Source organism: Parasteatoda tepidariorum, chromosome 4, assembly GCF_043381705.1.
Source record: "Parasteatoda tepidariorum isolate YZ-2023 chromosome 4, CAS_Ptep_4.0, whole genome shotgun sequence".
Classification (NCBI taxonomy): domain Eukaryota; kingdom Metazoa; phylum Arthropoda; class Arachnida; order Araneae; family Theridiidae; genus Parasteatoda; species Parasteatoda tepidariorum.
The window spans coordinates 62,070,650-62,092,677 of record NC_092207.1 but is presented as its reverse complement, the minus strand read 5'-3'; the positions used below and the strand labels follow the sequence as shown (position 1 = coordinate 62,092,677).

Genomic DNA, 22,028 nt, shown 5'->3' with positions numbered 1-22,028 from the left:
ATAGTATGGAAATTATGTTTCTTCTAATGAAAACTTACCGAATTTCCATTAATTTCCCTTTTTATAAAGTAACTTCCTATTTTTAATAGTAGATATTACTTAAATCAGCATTATTGGCGTTAATAATAGTGTGGCGGTGTTTTTAAGCTTCTCTGAAACAAATTAGTACTATTTCTCCATCAATTTTATTTTTTTAGAAAACCTTGTTTTAATTTATTTACTTACATTTTAAACTATTTAATTTAATCGAAACATGTTTTAAACGTATGACTATAAGTAGAATAAACCCGTGGTTTTAGATAACCAAAATTCACTTTTCACCGAAATTCAGTTTCACTTACGTTTATCTGACATGATGAATAAAATTTAATTAAATATTAAAAACGTTCAATAAACTTCTTTTTTCATTAAAGCTACAAGACATCAATGATGTAATTTAAAATATTTAATAAATTAGAATCATCTACAGTTTAGTTTAAAACAATGGTTAGTTGTAACAGTAGCAGAAAATGAAAAAAAAAATCACGTTTTAAATGTCTCTTCGAACGATATAATTGGAATTTTCGAACAAATTTTAGGTTCAGGGGCTAAAATTATCCCTTTCACGCACAGTCCAAATTTCTGGACGCAAACATAAATGATTATGAAGTTATAAGATAGACAAACACTTAGACCAACATAGGCACTTAGAAAACCACGTCTTAGAAAACAGACTCATTGAAAACCTCGAGGAGAGTACAATTTTTCCCTCAGTGTGGACCATAGTCACTGCGTAATAACTATCGGGGAGAACAAGAACAAAATTTTCATTATTTTGATTTATCGAAATTTAATGGTCCGAAAAAATACAACAGATGTTAATTCAGTCGTGTTTTTGTGAAAAAAGAATAAAAGTCAAGAGCTTAAGACAAACTCAAGAACCATCTCTTAAACTGAATGATAAATTATACCTGTTACGCAAAAGATTCTATTGAGTTGATTTAGGAATAATCTTATAAACAATTTAAAAGAAGCATTAAAAAAAACCTTTTTACATTTCGTCGGTGAGTTTTTAAATCCTGAAACAGCCCAAAAGGCGAGTTCAAATCCCAGAGACGTCTGGTCTATACGAGTCCCGCATCCGGCTCGCACCGACCACAGTGCTGACGCAAAATATCCTCAGTGATGGACGGCTTATGGATTAGAATACTTTGCCGTCAGGCTAACAGTTGGAGGTTTTTATTTTCCTCTTGATGTAACGCAAATGCGGTTAGTCTTTATCAAAAAGTCCTCCACGAAGGAAAATTTCTCCCAATACTTGATCCAGAAGTTCCCTTGTCTTCCGGATTGGGTTCGAAATTATATGGCTATGGATTTGAAATTAGTTGAAGTTGCAAATCCAAAATTGGATCAACTTTTCCACGACGAATATAAAATAAAAATAAAAAATTGACAGAAAATTATAATGAATTAAGAATTTTAAAACTTAATTTGTCGGTTAGAGTTCTGAAAACGAAGATACCTAGTCACTCCGAGCGTTGGGACCTTACTGATTGTGTTTAGAGTTTAAATAAGTAAGGAAAAGTAAGCACGCAATTCTTTGTTTAATTCTTAAATATGAGTTGATAGAAAATGCTGCATTTTGAGTCGTATTTATTTTTGTAATTTCACATAAAGCTGTGCTCAGTTTTAAAAACTGACCAATGATTTATAATTAATGCACACAAAAAATGTTAAAAGATGTGTACTTATAGCTCAGTAGAAGCCTAAATCTTTTGAAAATATTCAGTTTTATTTCAGATTTCACATCACATAATTCTATGTATTTTTAACTACATCATAAAACTCTCTCGAAAATTAAATTTATTTAGCAAGAATCCTTTCGCTATTTATAAAAATAAAATTTAACTGAGTATAATATAGTTTTTTTTATTAGATTAGATGCATCAAATACGATATAATCATTTCTTGAAAAATTTTAGGCATTATAAATAATTGGATATTTCAATGTTAGAAGCTGTTATTAACAGAAAGATTTACTTTTAAAATAAATTTCGAGCCGGAAGTTTCAATCGTTAAAGCAACGACATGGAATTTACAGCTGCTCATTTCAAACTCCTTGAAGCGTCAAATGCATATATATCTACCTATTCTCCATCCAAGGGACTTTCGAGGTAATAAATTAGAGAGGGTATTATCAAAAATGAGGAAATTACTTGCGCATATTTCATAGGAAAAAGTATATTATCTCAGATATTATATGAAAGAATATGCAAGCTACAAGATTGCGAACTATGTTGATTCTTAGATTTATTAAATTTCTGCAATGTATATGCAGACAAATTAATTATAATTATGCAGACAAAAATACCATGTATTAATAACTATTTAAGTTATATGTCTAAACTAGATAATTGAAAAAAAATATGTCATTTGTCATGAGAGGATATTATTAAAAATGAGGAAATTACTTGTGCATATTTCATATTCATATTTCATATTCATATTTCATATTCATATTTCATATTCATATTTCATGTTATTTGAAAGAATATGCAAGCTACAAGATTATGAACTACGTTAATTCTTAGGTTTATTAAAATTTCAGGCAAAAATACAATGTACTAATAACTCTTTAAGATAAATGTCTAAAATAGGGATAATTGAAAAAATCTCTTTATTAACAGTTTTTGGCCATTTTTTTTCTAAATTTATTGAGTTAATGTTATTGTAGTTAGCTGGTTTGAAATTGGTTTTGTAACATCTAAACATAAAAGTATCTAAATATGTAGCGTACAGAAGTAACAGTGATATAACGTATTTATGCAATGATACCCAAACTCATGGAAAACACTTTGCAAATTCGTAGATACCGTAAGCATAAACAAGTATTACTCTGAAAAATTTAGGATCTAGTAATCGGAACCTCAAGTATTAAGATTCAATGGTTTGGAGAATTAATTACTTAGAAACGTCTATGATGAACGTTATGAAAAGTAACTCGGATACTTACTTATAAATACGGGGAAAAAAATTCCGGTAAAAATACCGTACTGTATGGCAATGAAATTTCTGGTTAAAAAACATAATTCGGACAATAAAACTGAAGTACATTATATTTAAAACACTCATTAATTGTTTCTTTCACTGTTAAAAGTTTCTTTCAAAAATTATGGTAAAATAACTGGCAGCTGTCTTTCCAACCGATTAACCGTTAAGTTTAAGGCAAAGAACATTTTTTTTTTCCTTTATGGTTTTGAAACCATTTACAAAAAGTGTGGTTATAAAACCATGGATACAAAACTAGACGGTTTTTTAACCATTTACAACTAGCATTTTTCANCATATTCATATTTCATATTCATATTTCATATTCATATTTCATATTTCATATTCATATTTCTTATTCATATTTCATATTCATATTTCATATTCATATTTCATATTCATATTTCATATTCATATTATCTCAGATATTATTTGAAAAACCATGCAAGCTACAAGATAATGAACTACGTTGATTCTTAGGTTTATTAAAATTTCAGACAAAAATACAATGTACTAATAACTGTTTAAGATAAATGTCTAAATTGGAGATAATTGAAAAAATAATTTTATTAACAGTGTTTGGCTTATTTTTCTAGATTTATTGAGTCAATATTATTGTTGTTAATTGGTTTGAAATTGGTTTTGTAGCATCTCAACATAAAAGTATCTAAATATGTAGCGTACGGAAGTAACATTGATCTAACGTATTTATGCAATGATACCCAAATTCATGGAAAACACTTTTCTAATTCGCAGATACAGTAAGCATAAACAAGTGTTACTCTGAAAAATTTGGGATCTAGTAGTCGGAAACTCAAGTATTAAGATTCAATGGTTTGCAGAATTAATTACTTAGAAACGTCTATGATGAACGTTATGAAACCTAACTCATATACTTACTTCGATTTATAAACATACTATAAATACGGGGAAAAAAATTCTGGTAAAAATACCGTACTGTATGGCAATGAAATTTCTGGTTAATAAACATAATTCTGGCAATAAAACTGAAGTACATTATATTTAAACCACTCATTAATTAATTGTTTCGTTCATATGCACTGTTAAAAGTTTCTTTCAAAAATTATGGTAAAATAACTGGCAGCTGTCTGTCCAACCGATTAACCGTTAAGTTTAAGGTAAAGAACATTTTTTTCCTTTATGGTTTTGAAACCATTAATAAAAAGTATGGTTATAAAACCATGGATACAAAACTAGACGGTTTTTTAACCATTTACAACTAGCATTTTTCAGAAACGTAAAAAAATATTAATTATTTTGGTAGACATAAGAGCTCGGCTTTTCGTAAGGTGATGGGCATTGGAGAGTGCCGGACACTGGAAATTCTTTATGTGTTGAAGGGAAGGGAGGAAATATTGGGGTGTCAACACTAGGATGCGAACTCCAGTTCTGCCGGTTACGAGATTGACAGATAAGCCCGCTCGGCTATGATATGTATGCAGTTGCAAAGAACTAAGTAACTTAATTAGGTAGTTGGTGCGATGAAATTCTGGTTGCTTAACCGTATTAGGTGAAAGAGGTTAATAATCTTTCTCAAATTTAACAGGTTGATTACCATTTTATTTATGGTTATTTGACAGTTTTGATTAAATATGGTAAAATAACCATTCAATAAATTGTTTTTTAACCATGTTTTTCGAGAAATTTCTAACAGTGTGGTAATGGTTTACCAGACATTTTTTCTAAATAAACTGCCAAGTAAATTTAACCAAATAACAGTTTTTTTTTGTCATACTCTAAGAAATCACAATAAAATTTCAAAATTTTACCAGATTTACTAAATTTTGTCACATATTTTAAAACTATATTTTACGGTTAATTTAATCTTTACTCCGTTGCAACTTAAGAAAAAACCATTGCGGTATATAATTTCAGTAACCATCAGCATCTGCTTGTAGTTCCGTTTTATTTAGCTGTCAAATTATATAAATAAGCTTTCAAAGCCCTATAAGATCTTTAAAAAGTTAAAGTCATCCGACAGTATTTTTATAAGCAAAAAGAAGGCCGTGCTACGTCGTTTCGAGATTGGCGATATTGATATTCGTTCGATCTTGGAGCTTGGTATTCCTTTTGCATGCACTTGGATGCAAACAGGCTCTCTTCATATGGATAATGTTTTTTTTCTTAACTTGCAACAAAGTATAAATCATTACAATAGCCCTTCGGTAAAAATTACCGAGATTTTTGGCGTTCTCATAGAGCGAAAAACAAATAAATGCAACCATATTCTGGTAGTTTTGAACACATTTTTTTTTCTTAGTGTACACTCCAATCCTCAGACTCAAGAGCAGTAATTCCAAGCATTGGCTCTTTAGAAACTTCATCTATTTCAACAGATATTCTTCAGTGTAAAAAATTAATCCGATGCCAGCAGCAGTAAAATTAGGAAATTATAACACAATGAACTCCTGGATACAGCAATATTTTTTTGGAAACAAAACTGCAGATTTCCTCGCCTGAGAAAGCTCAGCTGCGGTATGACCAATATATTCAAATATGACATACCACTCCCATACACTAAACATAAAGCAAATTTAATGGACAAAAAACATCTGAAACTGGTGGGTGATATAATCATATAAATTGATGATCCATGACATGATGCAGAGGCCTCTTTTTGGTTACTAACATGATTGGGGGGGGGGGGNTCTCGTGGCACCTGAATATTATTTCTGTCCAATTTTTCTGTTCACTCTGTGATTATAGCGAACTTATGAACAGAGCTCATATTCGAGCTCTCTTGGCTTGAGAGTTCATATATAGAGCTCTCTTGGCTACGGCTCCGAAATCACCAGATATTGGCATGCCAATGATGGTCTTAGGCAATGATTTCTGTCCCTCTTGTTTTGTTCTTATCCAGACCCTTGTTTAGAATATATCTGTACTCGAACTATTGCTGTATGCCGTTAGAAATAAAAACTAACTATATTTATTTGGTACCTGTGTATTTAAGAATACGGTGGGAGTAGTGCAGCTGAAATGAATAAAGATATGGATTCAATAATTTAGCTTACATGGCAGTTGGATGTTCCTCTTTCTTTTATGTTATTTATATTTTTTTGAGTTAATTTTTTTCATATCTCGAATTCTAATACGTGAATAGATTAACCATTGCACCAATTTAAAAAAATTTACTTCTTAAAAAATAATTTCAAGCTAAAATTTAATAAAGCATTTTTTATCGGTTTTCATAATTTTATTTATTAATGATTAAAAGGGTTTAAACTTTAAAAAAACAAAACCTTAAAATTTTAAAAATTATTCGACTGATTTCTCACGAATTTCATATTTTAAAAATAAGGAATTAATGTTGTTTAAATGGATTAAAATGAGAATATTTCAAATGTGAGACCCTTTCAATTATAAATATATTATTAAAAAGAAATAACGAGATATAAAAAAAAACTTTTTGCTCTAAATTATATTCATTAAAAATATTTTAAATTACAAAATTATAATTTTAATAAATAGCAAAGGCTTTGATATATAATGTTGAATTTTTCGCTCTGAATTATCTTTAGTAAAATAAGTTTTAAAATAAATATAATTATTTTTTGAAGGTATGTCGGAAAAGAAATTTTTTTTCTATTATTGATTTTATCGAAAATAATATATCGAAATCCCATTTTTAATAGTGAATTTCAAGAAAAGTATGAAATGAAAATCTTTGCCTTTAGGCTATTCATTACTTCTGATCAAATCATTTCTTTTCATCTAAAGAAATCGAAAAAAAATAGTCCAAGATTAAATATTTCTTTTCTATCTCGTTGTAAATTCTAGTAACATTCTTAGTTAATTTCCGATGTAGACAGTAGGAGGAAAATTCCATTACAAAACAAATGAAAAAGGTAGAAGGAGAGGCGAAAAAATTCTAAAGATAGAAATCGGAAGACTTGAATTTTGTCTTACTTTAGAACTTCTAATCATCGCACAATTCGATCAGAATATAAAATATTTTCAGTATGTTTGTGTCATCAAAAATACAATTTATAAAAATAGAAAAGAAATGTGCTAGATAATTCCTTATATTTTCACTTGATGCACGATCTTTTGTGCTTCGTAACACTCTTCTTTTCCCTGGAATATCTATGCAATTATACATTTAAAAAAAAACTGAGCGTAATTTCCCTATCTTATTTATCGAAAATTATTTTACGGATTAAACGTTACATCTGCATTATGTATATTTATCTGCATTGTCGAAATAGTAGCATACACTGTAAAAAAAATACGGTAAAAAGAGTTGCAGTTCCTGACTCTAAATTAACATTTTTCTCGTAAAAGTTAACTTTAGTTATATTCATTATCTTCAGTGAAACTCGAGCAATATGTTTATCGAATCAAGGTAGACCATGAAATAAGTCAAAGTATAATGCTGCAACCTGAGGAGGAATGAGAGAGTTGCATGTGCGTTGCCCATGGTCACTAATGTGTAGGGTCTGCAAAAAAGACGTTATGGGAGCCGATTCCAAGAACTTTGCCCCGTAAAAAAAATTTACCACCATAGGAATAATTTATATAGTAAGAGTCCTAAAACATCAGGCCAATTCCAGCAATTTCAAAAAGTATAAGTAGATCAATTAAAAAAAGCAAATGATATTTTTTGGAATTGTTTGGAATGGTTTGAATGGAATTGTTTGAAACAACTGTTTTGGAATCGACTTATTTAGGCTGAGCTTTCTGCAAGATTGTAAGGAATCAGTTATGGAAAAGGGTAAGATAAAGTTACTAAAAATATGGACGACTCATTACTTAGGAAAGAGTAGAGAAATTAGAACTCTAACAACGATTAAAGAATTCCATTAGTTCTGATGTATATCAATGTAATATACTTGTATACTTGTAAAATTATATCGAACAATCGTTGGAACGGGTGGAATTATGAATGTCAGATTTTGAGTTAGAAATAGTGGAAGCTACACACTATGCAAATAACTGTAATTTTAATAAAATGCCAATTTTATCACCCAAATAAATGCTCTGATCAAGATCAAAGAGGAAGCTTTATTTTACAACGTTTTTTTCCAAATAAATTAATCAGCAATTCTACAAGATTTCTGAAGTTCGTTACAATTACGAGTACTGTTTTTTTTCTCTAGAGCATTAAGCGTTGCTGGATTACTGGAAACGAAGTTACAGATGTTTTAGTAGGAACTGATCTGAAAGATTTCGTCCGCCAGTTGCATTTTCAAACCGAAACTAAAAATATCTCATCTTATTCTTCTTATTTGAAAACTATTTACCCAGTTTTTTTAGTTATTGTGCCCTTTTAAAATGCTACTGTGAGGCCTTAACTAATATATAATGAAAACGCAAAGAAACTGAACCTGGCAATACTGTGAAATTTGTGTTTTTTACATCTTTTTCGATTATCACACGCTATTCTATTCACTTTTATTATATCAAAATTGTTATATTTTATTACCTAAGTGGTTTTGTTTTTTATTATTTTTTGTCGCTATTTTTTAATAAATTTGCTTTCTTACAATGGGACATGGACGGATGTCTCATCAGAAAAAGGGAAAGTTCACTGGAAATCAGTATTCTGCTAGTGTTATTGATGACCCTGAAAAAATATGTTATTGATGATACAGAAAATGCCAGTTCGTCCGAAATATGTAAATAATTTACTGATATTTCATTGACTTAATTTTAACTATCGTCTACGCTAATTAATTAGCACATTTTAAGTTACCTTCTTGAACCATTAAGACTAGAATTTGAAGACTTGATTATTAGATCAAAAGTTAGTTAGGATTGGTTTTTTATTTTGCGTACTATGCATGTAAGACAGAAAATAAGATTTTGCACTAGAAAATTAATAAGTTTAGTTTTTAATTTACACTTTCTACCACAGCTCCCAACAATCCCATAGTCACTTTGGTGTATGTCCGAAATATTTGTTATATCAAATTTGATATTAATTTATTCCTTGATATTATTATATTTATTTGATATTTTAATATCTGTTGAAGATAGATTAGGAGAAACATCAGTGTTCGGAATACCGTTTAAAAGCATACCGAGCAGCGGCCCTTGACCTTAGAAAAAATATTGATGCATAATATCGTAAACATGTATACTTTTAGCAAATCCAGGTTAAGGTAACGGGTAAATCAGATGCATCTCTCAACATCAGTATGAACACACGCTATAAATGCATCCTATTGCCCGCCATTTAGCTCTTTACTTTCATACCTTGTATCCTGGGAACTTAGTTAGGAAAATATTTTTTAAAATTATTTTCGCAAGTTATTTGTAAGTATATGACAATTTTCTTCCTTCTCACTTTGTATGTTTCGAGTTATGCTTCATTTTGAATTTTTTTCTTGAATTTTTGGGATATTTTTATTGATGAATTTATGGTTTAACTCTATTACTGCAATATTAGAAAGCACTATTTTTGCGGATATAATCCTATGATCTGATGATATTATTTATTTTCTTTGCCCATTCTTCTTATTTTAAACCAATTTTTATATTCACCTGATGTCCAAGTTTGAAGGGGTAATAGTTCACATCACAAAGAATTGAGAATCTCCTAGCAACCCATGACATTAGAAATCATCGTATTGTAGGTTCCAAGGATTTTCATGCACATTTCACTCATTACTTTTACTTCTTCACGTAATCTTAATTTTATATTAGTTATGCTTTCAAATAAATATAGCCGAGAACTGCATTCAAATGGATCTTCATAGTAATTTATTGCTTTGGACTGAACTTCTCAGCTTACTAAGTTGGTCACCAAATCATTAAATTATGATAAAGCAGATATTTAGAATCTATTTATGGTATTGGCGATAATATTTATAAACACAAGATCAAAGTATTTTTAAACATTAATAGCACCGATTCAAATGCACAAAATCACTCACTTCATAACGGATGAGTGCCCCCACCTTATATCCAGCGATAGATTTCGATGCGATTCCCAATCCTCATGGTGTGCCCCAAATCTCCACATATAGTTTCTAAACACCCTGCATTATAAATCTTAAACTGAAAGAAGTGAAAAACTAAGTCTTTCTTTGTCAAACTTTTTTTTAACCTTTACAATAGTGTATCTTAAAGTGGGCTTTATCGTACAAATTGATATTTGAAGACTGCCACTTATACAAAACAGCTTGACTTTCTTTCTTGGCGGCTATTTTTTATACTCTTGAATGTATATAATAATGCGTGTCTCTAGAATTTATTGCCTTCGGGATAAGATTTCACATAGAAGGATCAATTTCTCGACCATTTGATATCATTCCGACCATCCTCTGGGGAATTCGACTCCCCCTAGAAAATGTGAGTACGCCCTTATTTCCGTCGACTAAATAACTACTTTAATCATTTGACGTAAGTCTTCTAAAGGGTGTTTGAGTTTAATTGAGGAAGTAACTTCGGGAAATGTAATTTATTCTGTAAACATTGTTTCACGATATAATAATATGGGCGTGGTTTGATTATAAGACGCGTTGTGTGATTGGGATTGAAAACTAAAAATAGTACGAAATAATCTGTTGATTTAAATTAAGTTTTTGTTTTTTTTATTGTTGCTTCATTGACGAGTGTTTTAGAACAGAATTTTCTATTTTTTGAAACAGACGTTGTTCTTAACTTTATTCTGATTAATTGGAAACCACAATTTCTCCGATGCTCCGAGAAATTCTGGAGTTATTAATTTTTTTTTCTGGAGCGCGTATTAACAGAATCCAACTGATTCGCAAACTTAAAACTCATTTTTCTCAAAAATCGTTATTTTAAACTTACGCTCCAAACATTTTTAGTTCCGTTAAAGTTAAAGATTTAAAAATTAGTTTGCTCTCAAATTATGATATGTTTACTTGTTTAAAGTAAAATCTAAAAAATCGAGTTATATTTTGATATTCATTAGTTAAAAGTTTGTTTTTTTTTTAAGAAAAAAGAAATTTTTTAAGTTAAAAGAGTAAAAAAATCTTTATTTTTCTTAAATATTACTATGAATTTAGCCTGTATGCATGTTTATACATTCCTTTTGCTAATAAAAGTTGGTTCATTCGTTTTATGAGTCTATGCGTAAAATGGAATTAAATTGGGAAAGAAAAGCAGATTTTTTTTTAAATTTTTGAACCTTTTAAAAAGATTTTCGATTCCGAATATGAATGACCAATTTATACGTATATATACATATTGCAAAAAAAATTGGATTCCATTTCTATTTTTAAGCTAACTGTAAACTGTCGAAAATGATCAAATGTTTTTCCTTTACGTAAACCTCAGCACACATGAGACTCAATGCCAAAAACTATTATAATATGATTTTATCTTCCTCATTAATTCCGTGGGTAAAATGGTGAACTTTTTCTAATTTTACCCAATTTATAATAAGATTAATAGATGTAAGATAAAACATTTAGATGGTAAATTTTTAAAAAAAGTATAATCGCTTTGTGATGTGTGATGCAAAACACGAATGTCTATGATATTTTTATTTGTATAAATACTCTTCCAGAAAACCTTTAAACATTATTCATACTATACGATATGCAATACCAGCTGTAATTAAAAAGTTCACATTAATAATATTTATAAACTTGTCGGACGAGAATGCAGCAAACAATATAAGAATGATCGTAATTATGAAGAATTTCATCGAAAAGAATAATAAAATGATTTAAATTAATGTCAGAAAAAAACTTTCGAAATGAGCACTGGTAAAAATAAAACAGCCTGGCTCTCTTAGCTCGAGGAATTTTTGTGGCAACCCTTCGTATTTCTGTTTCTTTCATTCAATCCACGTTTATACATTTTCATATATTATTGATAGAAGGAAATTATTTATATTTTTTCACAGTCTGTTACCCCACTAATAAATATTAGATAATTATTTTGAACAAAATTAATCTTTTGCATATTTATAGTATGTCCCATCTAACCCCATATTATATAACCCGCATTTTTGTTTTTCTGGATATCTAATCCATCAAAAAAGTATGCTTGTCCTTAGAACTTTGTTTTTGTGCTTAATACAGTATCTTAATTTCTATTTTACAGCAATATTTTAGCATATTTAGCGAAACCAACACTTCAGAACATTAAAATTGGCATTTAATCTATGAAAATCGAATTATTCCATTAGAAGTTATTCAGGATAATTCCTTTTTTCTTTCAATTTATTTCATTGTTTAAGCAGAGGAACTAATATTTTTACTGCATTTTATAATTAATGGTAAATGATGGAAAAAATTTTAGGACATCAAAAAACATTTTTATCGAAGCGTAGAGATTTTATTAATTCAATGATAGAACCATTTACAAATCACTTATTTCATTTACAATTAATAAGTGGACTGCGAGGACTCAATCAAACATTTATGGAGAGCCAAGATGAGTGACTCAATCGACAGATTTATTTATAACCCTAAATACAATCGTTTTATAAGCATTTATATCGACTCAGTACATTTCATGTAATATGTTTCTATGGCAATAAGGAATGTCGATATTTTTGCCATACAATTAATATCAAAAAAGAAAAAAAGATATTTCATTTATCGTCATCCTATCTCAAAACAATGCCTGAATTAATTTTTATTCCAGCGTTATGAGACAAAAGTTTAAAAAATTACGCATTCATATGGGGATAAAAAAAATAATCATTGGTCACAATAATATCATATGAATTTACGTGAAGCAAAGGAAATTTGTATTACAAAATAAATAAAAAATGTTCAAAAGTTGAACGATAAATTATGTTCCTACCATCTTTTGAAAGACATGGGGACTCCTAAGAAGAGTTCAACGACGTGGCATAATTTTGCAGAAAGGCATAAGCCATGAGAAGGCGGTGCCACATTGGATAGGGAAAGAAAATTGGTTTTAAATTTCCTCTGGGTGAAAAACCATAAAAAATTCTAAAAGAATAAATTCGTTTTTACTTGTGCACAAGCCAAAAAGTCGTAAAAAAATCAAAGGTGGCAACCACTGTCTCGTGAAACGCTAAATATAGTATCCACATTTTCTCTTAAGAGCTAAAAGTGCCAAACGGTGTATTCCCCAACTTGTCATAATGTTACAGTGTCGATAATTATGAATACTTTGAGTAATTCAAAAATTCACATTGTTTATTTCAATTTCTCTAAGTTTGTGAGCTGATCTTCGTACACAACATCATTTATGTCACCCCACAGTTTCTCAAAGGTACAGATTAGGTTATCATGGTGGCTAAACTATAGAAAAATGGTAACTGACTGTCATGTCATTTCCTGAATGCAGATTCACTTTTCAATCATGATTGAAAAGTTGCATTTCAATTCAAACAGTTATATGCTTTAAAGATAACTTCTAGAAAAGTATACTTCATGATAATTCAATTTATAAATAAATATTTTTTTAAAATTTATAATTATAAAATTTCTTATTTATTCAGAGAAACTTAATTAGAAGAATTTAATTCAGAAAATCTAAGAAAAGAAGAGTTTGCTCTTTTTGAAATTTAACTAACAAAAATTATATTTTCTATAATTTAAGTTGAAATAAAACTTTATCTTATTTGAAATGTTACTGACATCCCTAAATATTGGAGAGAAGTAATACCTATGCATAAGTACGAATTTTAAATCCTCTACATTTATTCTTTTCATACACATATTTTTAATAATGCAGTGAAACATGTAATACGATTTCAAAATTTCTATCAACCGTACATTTCCTTTTACGAGGTTTTAAAACTTACAAATATTGGATGTGAACACTTTATATGATATTAGAAATCCTCCCTTTATTATACGTATATTTCCTTAGTGCAAATATCTATGTAGATTTATGTCAATATTGTGTTTTACTCCAATGTTGTCATTTAATCATAGTGGATGTGACATTAATTCCGTCAACTTACCTTCTCGTATTATATCCGAGAAGATATTATTTGAAATCACAACAGGAACATTACCTTTTGTTGTCTTAGGATTTCAATACCCTATAGAAGCTCTCGAATTCCCTATAATGGAGCCAATTTCATATTTGCAGAATAACAAACCTGTGAAGAAAACGAAAACAACCTTGCGAAACTAAAGTAAAAAGATTGTGTGTAGAAAATGTAATAACTTTTCTATCTACATACTTCATACTCGACTTGTAGGTTGCTAAAAATAGCTACGTTTCTATAATATCATAAAATTGTGCATCTTTAAATGTAACAGCTAAATCAACACTTACTTTAAATAGAATCTCCTCCTTAACATTATTGATCATTCCTACAATACAAAAATGTAATTAATATATTATACATATGCATATCAATCTTTTGCATTATGCAAAAGCTTCCAAAAACCAAAACATAGTTGAGAACGCTAAGTTGGTATTAAGGGTTTTTTAAATTGCTGTTATGCAGCTTTTTAGAGATGCGTTTGTTTTTTCATTACTTTTTTTAAGAGCAGAGATAAACGATTAGCGAAACGATTTGAAGACCGAAATTAATGAAATTTATGCAGCATGAATAGTATTTTTCAGAAAAATTGTCTGCTTTATCTCTTTACGATGAGTATTTTAATATGCCATGCAAATCAAAAAATATACTAAGTCTAGACTAGGAGGGCTAATCGATGGAACAGAGATACATTCAGAACAAGAGGGGAGAGACGACTTATTTCGAATATCTTACTATTATTTTTTACTGAAATCGTGTAGGATATAAATATTTTAAGTTGTATTATCTCTGCCTTATGTTGTATTATCGCTTTATTAACTCTTTATGATTGCGTTTGAGAAAGAAAGAAAAAATATCACATTGTGTCTGATTAAAACAAAAACTTTTTCATTCCCCTTCCAATGAATCAGCACTTTTTTTTTAAGGAATGCTTTTCCATCTTACAAAATAGTATGTCATATTTGGATATAAAAAGAGATCATATGCAGAATGCAGTCCCGAGAAGCGTTTAAATAATGCATGATTTTTACCAGATATTATCTCTTGAGGGGGAACAATTATTTTTCTTTGTACATGCTCAAGATCATCACAAGTTATATAAAAACAGCACAAAAACTAAAACGAAAAAGAAATGAACTTATTTCTTTCCTTACATTAAAAGTAACTATTTTATTTTATTTTATTTTATTTTACTTTATTTTATTTTTTTATTTTTCATTTTATTTTATTTTACTTTTTATTTTATTTTTTTTTTATTTTAATTTATTTTATTTTTTANAGTTTTTATTTTATTTTTTTTATTTTATATTATTTTATTTTATTTTATTTTATTTTATTTTATTTTATTTTATAACCATCGTTAAACAGCCGATCTAATTTTCGGGCTTAAGACAACTAATGTTCAAATCCGTAGTCTTCTCATTTTAAACTTAATCCAGAAGACAAAGGAACTCCTGGATTAAGTATTGGGAGCACTGTTGTCTTCGTGGAGGAACTAACCCACATTTGCTTTACATGGTGTGGAAAACCACGTACACCCTACCACGGTAAGCCCGATGTCAAGGGGACTCTAACCCATGATCTGTCTAGCACTGGGGTTAATTTACGTCAGCACTGTGGTCGGTGCGAGCCAGGTGCGAAATTCGTATCGACCAGCCACAGCTGAGATTTGAACCCGGTTCACCTCATTGGAGGACAAGTTCTCTATTCTCTAAGCCACCACTGCTCTAAAAAGTAATTTTTTAAAAAAAAAAATAAAATAAGAAAAAAGGATAATATCTTTTTTGAAATATATTTTGTTAAAAATACACTTTAAATCCGACTACTATCAACATAACTTTTTGGAAAGCAAAGACGGTCATGCACGCTGGAAAAATATATTTTTAAAAGAAATAATTAAAAAGAAACTGATCAAAATGCAACACGGTGTTGAACCTTGGACCTTTATATGTTACCCAGTGAACAACACGCATTTTGAGTACTTGCATTTTCAATTTCTTTGATGCAGGATATTCATGCAGTTTAAACTTATTTTAATGAAGATTTCGAGAAACCTAAGATATCATATGCCAAATATATTTATGGTAATATTTTTTATATGTTTCATAATTCAAATAAGGTGAAAGCATTAGCATGGAATTTATCAAGAACTGTAGTCACCAGACAATGTCCGCCAACATCAATAAAAGACAAAATAACGAAAGAAAAAGAGCATATCACAATCTATATTGTAATAGTTAAGTTTAATCTTAACTAAATTTATTTTTAGTGGAACGGCTGTGACCTTTCGTTAAGAAAATAATATTATTACAGTTTTTTCTTTAGTTTTAATTTAGAGTATTTCTTAACTCGGTTTTTGCGTTTTTTTTTCTTTGCTATCAGAAAAAAATGCAATGAGACTCCAAGAAAAAGGGAAACAAAAATCCTAGATTTACATTTTCTTTTCTTTAACTAATTAGCGCTCAAGAATCTTTTTTATACACACAGTTCACAAGAAATCTACTTATTAGAAGTTTGGTATTATAAAAGCACGTTCAATATTTATAGGTTTGTAAAGCGTCATAAATTATATTATATCATTATTTACTATGAGTTCTATCAATAGAAATAGCTATAAATCTTGTAAAAAAATAATATCTTTTTTTTTCTTTTTAAGAGAATAAGAATTATTTAGGGAGATGGAATTTTCAGAAGTAATTTCTTTGGTAGTTATATCTTACAATATACTAGGTACATAGCCAATTGAATTTATTTTAGACAAATTAGGGGCTCCACAATGAGGCATATTTAAGTATGTATACATATCTAATTGCATTTCAAGGTATTAAAATTGAGAGCACATACTGTATATACTGTATGAACCTTTGGAACTTAAAAAAGTCAATATGGCCCTATAAAGATAATAAATTTTGCAGAAACATGGTTTATATTTCATCAACATCTTAAACTACCCATGAAATAAAAAAACGTTTTATATAATCCAAACAACATTATTTAGAAGCCTTATCATTTTCCTTCATTCAGCAATAGCTGTAAAAAAATAATAATTAATTTATAATTTAACCATAAATCACAGCAGATAGTTCTGTTAAGACTGTGGTACCTTGAAACTGCTGAAGGTGCTGCACTGGCACCTTGTCCAAGATACAAGTGACGCCATTTGCTGATAAAGTTAAAAGTAATGAAATGTGCTGAAACTTTCCCAATGTTTCTGATAATGCTTCAGACATATGTTATCTATACTCTCTAATAAAGAAGATAGATCCATTACATCCCTAAAGGCGTAGCTGATAAAATCCATAGCCATTAATATCGAGAAAATTGCAGGAAATAAAAAATAATAATAAAAAATAATTTACCTAAACTTAATGACGAATTTTCTGTGTTTCTGTACACTCACCGAGAGATTATTATTTCGGATTGGTAAAAGGTGTTCCAGCTACTAACCGTAAAAGTAAATTAATATCCCTAAAAATACCTTATAAATACAAGCCTGTAGAAAAAAAATATACTATCTGCAAATTTTTTCTCGTTAAATGTATGGCCATTAATTTTAAATTAATCTCGTGCTCGTAAAAGTTATATCCAGTTCATACTTTAAAATTGCTTGAGAGTCAGGTGTTTTATTCAAAGTGGGCCGTAGAATGAGGCAAAAATGCATATTGCCGCTATCTCTCGAGGAGTAAAGTGAATGTTTGTTATTACTGATCGTCAATAAAGACGGAGTGCTAAAGAGTTGCTCTTCGACTCGCTCATTTCGAACCTGGGATCTTTGTGTTCGTAGTCTGAGGCTGTAATTCTTATGGAAACGTGTGTGCATTCCCTATTTGGATAATGATGCTTTATATAATAAAGAGCTTTTGCTTTACGTTTGCGTTGCGCTGACGGAAACGCCATCAGTATTTCAAATGCTTTAGCGATACAAGCTCAGGAATAGCATATTGTATCATACAAATAGAGTAGAACGTTACTTTTAACGTAAGTATTTTACAAATAGAGACGGAAAAACGCCTATAGTGTATAATCGACGAAATAATTTTCCTCAGAGAAGTTTTAGCTTCGGATCCTTATGAAGATTTGAGACTTTGGAAGAATGTACATTAAAATAGTGTCACTAAAATAAATCATTATGGAACATACGGAAATACGTAGAACTATGTCTGAAGCATTTTTGATGAGAAGGTAGGTCTTATGTGAGAAAGTAAATGATTAATTCCTTATATTTTCTAATTTTAATGAAAATATAAATATAAATCTTTAATGAACGTTATTCTTATAGCAATATGCATGTATACTAGTTGTACGCCTATATTTACTTTGCTGACTATCGCAGGTTACAATATACGCATACTATATGTATGCTTAAATTTATTGTGATCAAATCAGAATGCAATAATTTTAAAAGAAAAAGGTAAGAGTATATAAATTTTAATTTAAAAATGAAAACACTACTACTAAACATTTGTTTAGCGAGAAATTATAGTAAAAGCAAATATTAAAAACTGCTGCTTATCACCAACATCACCTACTTCTGCCAATTCCTACACGAGTCAGAAATTCATTTTTTGTTAACTATCACTCAGTTTAACGTTGTGTGGCGTAACTACCATTACAATTATCAAATATCAATTCACTAGTATATAAGACATGTAAAATCGATTCTATCTGGTATTCATCTCAACGATCCTCACCTAGCCGATGAAGGGGTAAATGACCACTCCGACCTCAGGCACTCCGGCCAACCGAAATAACTGTTACTCTACCGTGAGGTAACTTTCGACACATGAAGGTTGACATAGTCGAAAACTACTTTCCCCACATTGAGAACAATTTGCCCGATTTGCGTGATATGAGCTCGTCTACCTCGGCAGTTACGCCCACTTCGATTAGAACTCACCTACTTTAATAGATAGTCCACATTGAATAGCTGACTTGCTATTTGTAACTGGGTCATTGTCCTCCTCACGCTGTTGCTTCTCGGTCTCTATCATACACGACGAGATCCTGCCCACACTCAACTGCTGATAGCAACACAAGAGAGCCAACGTACACAACCGTGAACTTAATATAATTCTCACCACCAGCACTCAAAATCCGGTGAACTTAATCCTCCTGTCTTTCTCAAAACCAGCAATGAATTAACTAGTGGTATCTGTTCATCGAATTCTGTCACAGATAAGATTTTGGTGGGGGAGTAATGTGTCGTAACTACTACAGCAATTATTACACATCAATTAGCTAATAAATTACGCATCTTAACTCGATTCTACCTTGAGTTACCTTTTGATAAATGAAGGTTGACATAGACGATAACTATTTTTCCCACACGCTGTTTATCCTAACCTCAGTGTTAATCAACTAAAACTAATACCAAGTATCATGGGCTTTATTTAATCGCGCTATTTGTTTTCGCTGAACCGAACATAAAATTAACATTTTCTCGCTGTTGCACTCTTCTTTTAAAGTTATTACAATATACTTGCCATCGATCAAAATGGATATAGAAGTACAACACATATTGCAATTATAATAAACGTCATTAAAAATCTATATTCACATTGTCAATAAAATTAAGGTATAAGGAGTTAAGCACTTACTCTTTCAGATTTGTCATTTCTTTTCATCTAAAATACTTTAGAAATAGTTAAATGATAATAGGGTGGTTTTTTACGTTTTTCATAAAGCAAATTTTTACCGTTTATCCGATAAGTTTGCTTTCTTGTTCGGGGCTCATTTTTTTTTTTGTTCAAATTAGAACGGGTATTACTAAAATCATTTAAGCATTATAGGTGACAATTTTAGTATGAAATTTTTCTTACGTTCTATCTTACATATAGATTATTGTGTTTTTTGAATATTAATTAATAACTAATGGAGCATTCGACACCCAATGAGGGTTCCCGGGTTCGAATCCCAGTGATGGCTGGTTGATACGAATTTCTCACCCGGTTCATACCGACCAAAGTGCTGACGTAAAATATCTTCAGTGGTAGACAGTATGGTATGGGTTAGAGTCCCCTTGCAGTCAGATAACTGTAAGAGGTTTTCGTGGTTTTCCACAACTTGTAACGAAAATGCGGGTTAGTTCCATTAAGAAGTCTTCCACGAAGGCAAAATTTCACAGAATACTTGATACAGGAGTTCCCTTTTCTTCTGAATTGAATACAAAATTGCAAGGCTACGTAGCTAAACATTAGTAGTCATGTACCCAAAATTGTGGTGGCTGTTAAACGACGCTTATAAAATATTAAATAAAAAAAAATAATACCTTTTACAAAGTTTTATTCCAAAATTAATCCATTTTCAAATATATTTCTTTAGTTCAAAAAATTTACAGAATGAACTAGGGAATGAAAAGGATATCTTATCAAGTAATATTAATGCTTAATATAAAGTCTATAACGTCATAACACATTTTATATTAATAAGCAATTTTTTTAAACAAATATGTGTTTATTACCTTTAATTCTATTATTATTCACGAATTATGAAATGAATAATAAAATATTAAAACATGAAAAAAGTGTACTAAGAAAAAGTGTAGTAAAAGTAAAATTGTATAATTAAAAAAAATTATTCTTTCACATAAAAAAAAATCGTTTTTGACCCATTTTGTCTGACTGAGATGTTTTTTTTCTTGTCAAAACTGCGAAAATTTCAGCAAAAGTGGTTACACTGTTTACCCAATTATTTTAATAACAACGTATATCGCCCATTAAAGCAAATTATTCCTATTTTAAAAAATATAATTAAAATAAAAAATAAATATACAGAGTAATTAAAATGAAGAAAAAAAAGAAAAAAAGAAAAATTCGAGAAAAAAAAATGTTTTCGGAAAAGCAATCAAATTAACACTCACATTAAAATGCTCTGCTTTCGAGAAATAGCATTAAGGTTTTACCAAATCTTAATGCAAAAGATGTATTTAAGTCATACGTTATCCGTTAATTTCCACTTTCCGGTAATTTTCACTCATGCGCTTTGAAGCTGAATTAGTATTTGCGTTAGCGTTAACAGGAAACCGTAACGTAGTGCAAAAGCTCTCTAATGAACTCATAAATCAAGGTAAGATTTTCTAATTTACCAAATTTTGTTACATTTGCGAATACTGGACTTCTTTTTCTCTTTTTTTTTAATGAAGGAGAGGTCTTTATAACTGAGTGACTTACTCTTCAAATCTTATGAAGATTTCTTAGAGTTTAATATCAACCTATTTAAAAGTAAAGCGATTAAAGAAGTTTGCCAGTGAAATGATTTTATTAAAAATCTAAATGATTTTGTTATCATTTTCGTACGAAACGATTGTGTCATTTTTCATTTTTTTTCCAGTAAAATTTTTTTTTATAATCAAAGGCGTTGAATTTAAAATAAATAAAACCATAATATTATTAGTTTATGAAAGAAGAATCTAGCCATTCTGCTGAATAAAAATGAGATTTAGTTAAGATTAAACTTTAACTGTCTAAACATACACTATAATGCGTACTTTTTCCTTCAACGACGTCAGATAACAAGGTTTCAGTTATATTTATTTTCTTTGCTATCGAGAATAAAATAAAAATAAAAAACTCTTTCAGACATTTCGCATCGCAGTAACGCCTAAACGATTTTGAGATATCACGTATTTTCTGCTCAGCAACAACCGACATTTTGCTAATTAGTTTAAGATAAAACTTGTTCGAGGAGAAAATGGTAGTGAATAGTATTAAAATAAACTATTCGTAACTTGTTTGGACTACTAAGAAGCTGTGTTGCTTTTACTGTTAAGTATGGTATAATAGCGGATGGAAAAGCTTCACATAAAGGAAAATTGCTAATAATTGATGAAGAATTAAATAAAGTTTATTTGATGCAAGATCAATTAGACTGCAGAGAATTGCTTTTCGAAACGTCTCTGTACAATCGAAAAATAAATAAATGGTTTATTGCAGTTAATAAAGTTCATGGCAGATTAAGTATATATATATATATAAACACAAATAATAAAGTAAAAATTAACGTAAAGAGAAACTAAAAATGGGAAAACCAATAGTCGTTATCAAGACACACCTATTGGTATAAATTAATGCGATATATATAAATA

At 29.6% G+C, this 22,028-nt stretch overlaps 1 protein-coding gene across 3 annotated transcripts in view; it reads right to left on the bottom strand.

Annotated features, from left to right (window-relative positions):
- Positions 1-22,028, bottom strand: part of LOC107446472 (allatostatin-A receptor) — an 81,299-nt gene that overhangs the window by 32,969 nt on the left and 26,302 nt on the right. Inside the window, exon 2 of one of the 3 annotated variants that reach the window (XM_016061140.3) lies at positions 14,236-14,273. The exons of 1 other annotated variant lie outside the window; for it this stretch is intronic. The gene's annotated coding sequence lies outside the window, so the exon portion shown is untranslated. Of the gene's footprint in view, positions 1-13,969; positions 14,274-22,028 lie in introns of all 3 variants that reach the window. One more of the 3 variants, XM_071179925.1, reaches the window with a different exon arrangement.